Consider the following 6000-nt stretch of genomic DNA (forward strand, 5'->3'; position numbering starts at 1 on the left):
ATCTCGAATTTGACACTCCGTTTGGATGTTTGTAAACAGAAAAGCACGTGGTGCTTTTCTGTTTACATTCATCCTTTTGACAGCTCTTGCGCGAATCACGCAGTTCGCACGGAAGTGCTTCCGTGCGGCATGCGTGGTTTTCACGCACCCATTGACTTCAATGGGTGCGTGAGTGCGCGAAAAACGCACGATTATAGAACATGTCGTGAGTTTTTTTCTGCGCACACGCGCTGAGCGCAATTCACGCATCGTCTAAACTGCCCCATTGACTAATATAGGTGCGTACGACATGCGTGCAAAGCACGCGCGTCGCACGCGCGTATAATACGTTCGTGTAAACGAGGCCTAAGTGTGATGGACTTATTGCAAATAGTGTTGACCATCGATTCAATGGAAGACCAATATGGTTTTATTATAGGGCACTCCCACCAGATATGAAACAAAGTACCTGGGGAACCCCAGCATCTCCAGCACACCTGATATAGTATCGTACATTTTTGCTACTATGTCTGGGGACCTATACCACCTCGTAAGTAGCTTATGTGCATTCTCCTGAGTTCTAACGCATCTGGATAAACCATGAGATCTTTTGTGTATGGCAGAGGTGTCCTGTGAGGAGAACAAAACATTCAAGTCCCTTTCCCAAGCACAAAGAAATAGAGGCTTTTCCTGTGCGTCCAAGGTAAGTATCTTGTTATATAGAATGGAAATCAGTTTTTTGGGCAAGGGTGTAGAACAAATTAGAGCCTCAAACCAAGAGAGTGAGCCAGTAATATGATGACGTCTCAGGAATTCTGAACTAGTAGCTTTAAAATGATCGTACTGTGCTCTGGACCAGTGTTGTCCCAAACCCAAGTCATGAAGATCGAGTGTTGGTACCATTGCCCCTTTATACAAGTCCCCTATCGAAATAGTTTTCAATGAGCTCCACAAATTCAAGGGGTCGTCAAAATGCTGGGAGTGAAAGGAATCAAGGTTGCCGACATCAAAGGCGAGGGAAAAGAAACATTGAACACTTGGGTAGAACGAAGTTTACAGGAAGACAATAGGCCTTTGATCAGTGGATTTGCACGATCAACCCTCGTCATCCCACTTACCCCCGCCTCATAAAGTAGTCAGGACCTGGGTCTTGAAACTCCTCAAAGCAATTTGTTTTCGCCAAAGTCGCATGAGAACCAGACAATAATTCCAGAAGTGACCGAAGTTGTATAGCTTGATAATAGCATAGTATATCCGGGAGACCAAAGCCGCCTCTTGCCTTGGGGAGAGTCAGTCTCGGCCTAGAATCTCTTATAGACAACTGTTTCCATAGGAATCTAGAGAACAATCTCCTGATCTCTGTAAAAAAGGAAGCTGGAATGAAAACAGGGGCAGCCTGCATAAGATACAGAAACTTGGGTACTATAAACGATATTAATAAATTCTTCCGCCCCATCCACGAAATCATCGGAACCCGTAGATCACGTAACTGAGTAGAGACTGACTTCAACAAGGGGGAAAAATTAAGGTGGTAAATTTCCTGTAAATTACTGGATATTTTAACCCCTAAATAAGTGATGAACTCTGGTGCCCACCTAAATGGGAAGTCTCTCGAAAGACTAGAGACTACAGGCGGAGGCAGAGTAACATTTAGAGCCTCACATTTGGAATGATTGATTTTAAAATTGGATAAAGTCCCAAATTCCTCTAAGGGTATGTGCACACACACTAATTACGTCCGTAATTGACGGACGTATTTCGGCCGCAAGTACCGGACCGAACACAGTGCAGGGAGCCGGGCTCCTAGCATCATACTTATGTACGATGCTAGGAGTTCCTGCCTCTCCGTGGAACTGCTGTCCCGTACTGAAAACATGATTACAGTACGGGACAGTTGTCCTGCAGCGAGGCAGGGACTCCTAGCATCGTACATAAGTATGATGCTAGGAGCCCAGCTCCCTGCTCTGTGTTCGGTCCGGGACTTGCGGCCGAAATACGTCCGTCAATTACGGACGTAATTAGTGTGTGTGCACATACCCTAATAGTTGCTGGGAATGCAGACTTAGGATTGGAGATAAGCAATAGCATGTCATCTACAAAAGCAGCTACCTTATGTTCCCTGTTCTCCACCTGTAGTCCCCTAATATTAGGGTACTGTCTGATAGCCTGTATCAATGTTTCCAAAGTTAAAATAAGTAGGGGACAGTGGACAACCCTGTCTCGTACCATTAGTTATTGCGAAAGGCGAGGACAGTAATCCATTAGCTCTCACCCCAGCTGAGGGCGAGGCATAGAGGGAAAAGAGCGCCTCCACCATTGCTAAAGGAAATCCAAATTTAAGTAAGGTGAGGTACATATACTGCCAGTCCACCCTATCAAAGGCATTTTCCGCGTCCGTACCGAGCAACACTAGAGGCCTATTAAGAATTTTTGCGTAGTTTATTGCATGTAAAACCCTATAGGAGTTGTCTCTACCCTCCCTTCCCCTCACAAACCCAGACTGCTCTGGTGCAATCAACCTGGGCAAAACTAGGGCCATTCTATTCGCCAATAGCTTTGCCCATAATTTGACATCCGTATTTAGGAGTGAAATGGGACGATAATTCCCACATTGAAGAGGATCCTTACCCTCTTTATGTAGAATGGCTATATGTGCCTCAAGGGCCTGTGAGTGCGGAGGACAACCTGCATGTAACAAATTAAAATATTCCACCAGCTTCTAATACGTCCAAAAAATTTTTGTAATAGTAAATCGGAAAGCCATCCGGGCCAGGGCATTTCCCATTCGGAATGGTCCCCAAGACCATCTTAATCTCATCTGAAGTGACTGGAGCCAGAAGCGGTGTCTCATCATCTTTAGTTAAAGTAGGGAGGGACAACTTGTCCAAGAAATCCGTGATGGCCTGGCGATTTCCTTCCACAAAAGTGGTGGGTGTAATAGGTGTGCTATTAGGAGTAGTAGCAGGTTTTTTGTAAATTATACAGTGAACTATAGAATGAAGAGAAAGTAGCAGCTATAATAGATGGGTCATCAGACAAAGAGCCCCGCTCTGTCAGTATGTGTTTGATTTGGGTTTTCTCTCTGGCTTTTTTAACCAATGCAGACATAACCTTCCCCCCTTTGTCCCCATGAGAGTAATATTTATGTTGCATACGAAGGTAAGCCTGGGCAGATTTAATATTTAATTCATCTTTAAAGGGAATGTGTTGCCAGAAAAACATGTTTTTTTTTTTTAAAAATTAAACATTTAGTGTGTGGGTGATTAAACATTGTTCACATTTTTTTTATTTTTTTGCACGAGTCCATGTAATATTATAAATTATTTCTAATTTATAATACTACCCATTTTTGGTCACTAGATGGAGCTGTTCCCAAAATTGCAGCATTGCAACATTGGGTTAAAAGCCCTCGCTCTAGTGAGCTCTCAGCATCCCCCCCTCCTTTATCCTGGCTAGTGCCGGGATAAACGAGGGGTTTGAACGATGTAACCTCCTACACTGTGTGTCGCCATTTTTTGAGCTAACCCACAGTGTAGTAGGTTTACATACAGTAGTAAACACACACAAACACGAACATACATTGAAATCTCTTACCTGCTCCTGCCGCCGCGGCTCCCTCCGGCCCGTCCGCTCCGTTTGCTGCCGCTGGTGCAAGTGCACAAATCCGGAAGCCGCGACCGGAAGTAGTAATATTACTGTCCGGCCGCGACTTCCGGTCCACAGGAAAATGGCGCCGGATGGCGCCAATTTCGAATAGGACTGTGTGGGAGCGGCGCATGCGCAGTTCCCACACAGACGCCGTACACTGCAGTCAATGGGACGGGAGCCGTTCGCAGTCCCTATGGGACTGTGGCTGCCGTATTCCATGTCTGTATGTGTCGTTAATCGACACACACAGAAATGGAACAAAAAATGGCAGCCCCCATAGGGAAGAAAAAGTGTAAAAATAAGAAAAAGTAAAACACAAACACACAAATGAATATAAACGTTTTTAATAAAGCACTAACATCTTTAACATATAAAAAAATAATTTGTGATGACACTGTTCCTTTAAGAGAATTACGGAGAGAAGGCAGTGGATCCTGTTCCAAAATAGCAAGTGACCTCTTATGTAACTTTTCAATTTTAGCTATCTGGGACAGAAGTTCACTTATTCTCTTGGCCCATTGTTTTTTCCTGAATGCTCCAAGGGCTATAGATTCTCCTCTCATAAAGGCCTTATGAGCCTCCCATCGAGAAGCCTGAGTAGTGTCTCCAGACCTATTGGTATCAAAATAGGACTGCACCTTCCCCTCCAGAGCCATCAGCGTCTCTCTTGGTTGTCCAGTAGAGTCTCATTTAATCTCCAAGACCACTCTCTGGCCACTTGACCAAGAAGTTTAACCTCAAGATAAACAGGCGCATGATCGGAAATCGTTATGTTGCCGATTGAGGTATTCAAAATTTGTGGGAGACAAGAGGCCCGAGTAAATATATAATCCAGCCTCTGATATGAACGATGAGCCGCAGAGAAGAAGGTGAAGTCCTTAGTGTCGGGATGCAGAGTCCTCCACACATCAACCAACCCAATTTGTGTCAATGAAGACATGATACGTCTCTGAGCCCTGAAGGAAACCGCTGACCTCTTTGAAGTAGAATCCAGCAATGGGTTTAAAACAATTCAAGTCACCTCCCAAAAACAATTACCCTTCCGCGAAAGCAGCGACCTTCTCTAAAACTTCAACAAGCCAGTACGTAGTGTTAGTATTAGGAGCATAGATGTTACATATTGTAACTAATTGTGTGCCAAATCTACCCTTCAGTAACAAGTATCTCCCTTCTGAGTCAGCTATCAGGTCTTCATACATGAATGAAGAATGCCTATGAAAACCAATGCTTACTCCTCTAGATGCTGAGGAGGGACTGGGGGCATGGTACCATTTATTGTATAGACCATATTGTAAATTCGGAATATGGCCGGAACGAAAATTAGTTTCTTGTAACAATACAATGTCAGACTTTGTCCTAGACAATAGAGATAAGATACGACTCCGTTTAGTTGGAGAGCTGCATCCCCTTACATTAAATGTGCAAAAGTTTAAAGTCACCTCAGCCATAGTCAAAAGAATAGAAATAGATCGACAAATCATTTAGTATGAGTACCTGTAAAACGAAAAACCAACATAATCTGAAACAATTTAGAACATAACTGCATATCATACAGGAATTTTGCATACGTCATTGTGACATCATAAGAAAGATAAACTGTATATGAGACTTTCCTATATGCATATGCGAACCAAAAGGTAAGGAAGAGAATGAGGAGGAGGGGGAGGTGAGAGGGAAGGAGAGTGGGAGAGCAGAGAAAATAGTATCCCTGATCGGAAGAGCTACCAGAAACCTTGTAAGCAGAGAAAAACAAGTGTCACCAGCCAACAGTAACATTGTCCTTTTTTTTATTTATTTGTATTTTTTATATAATATATAGAATTCGAATATAACAAGAAATCATAAAGCAAAAAACAAAAAAAAGGATATGTATGCATATGCTTTGCAGAGAGAGTCCTAGTTGAGAGATGGTCTAGAGAGATGTTTCTTGGATCTTGATGATTTCTTCGCAGCAGCAGTGGACCAGGCATCTGTAGGTGGAAGTGCGGGCAGGTCATCACATTCATCCATTGGCAACCAGGAAGGAATTTCCATAGGAGCAATATGTAGTTCACCCCAAAAATAGCGGAGGTCTCCTGGTTGTCTAATCATCATCTTCTTACCGCCATGAGTAATGGCCAGGCCGACATGATACAGCCAGCGGTAGTGAATTTTGGAATCTCTAAGCTTATCCGTTACGGCCTTTGAATTCTGCGTTTCTGTAGAGTAGACTGTGCCAGATCCTGAAATAACTGAATTGCTGAATCCTCAAAAGAGATATCACCTCTATCTCTCGCTGTAGAAAGGATAAGCGAAGTGTCCACATAATTCAGAATCTTACAGATGATGTCTCTTGGCGGGTCAGACTGTGCCGGCTTCGGTCTCAAGGCTCTA

This window comes from Rhinoderma darwinii, chromosome 1 (genome assembly GCF_050947455.1).
Source record: "Rhinoderma darwinii isolate aRhiDar2 chromosome 1, aRhiDar2.hap1, whole genome shotgun sequence".
Taxonomy (NCBI): Eukaryota; Metazoa; Chordata; class Amphibia; order Anura; family Rhinodermatidae; genus Rhinoderma; species Rhinoderma darwinii.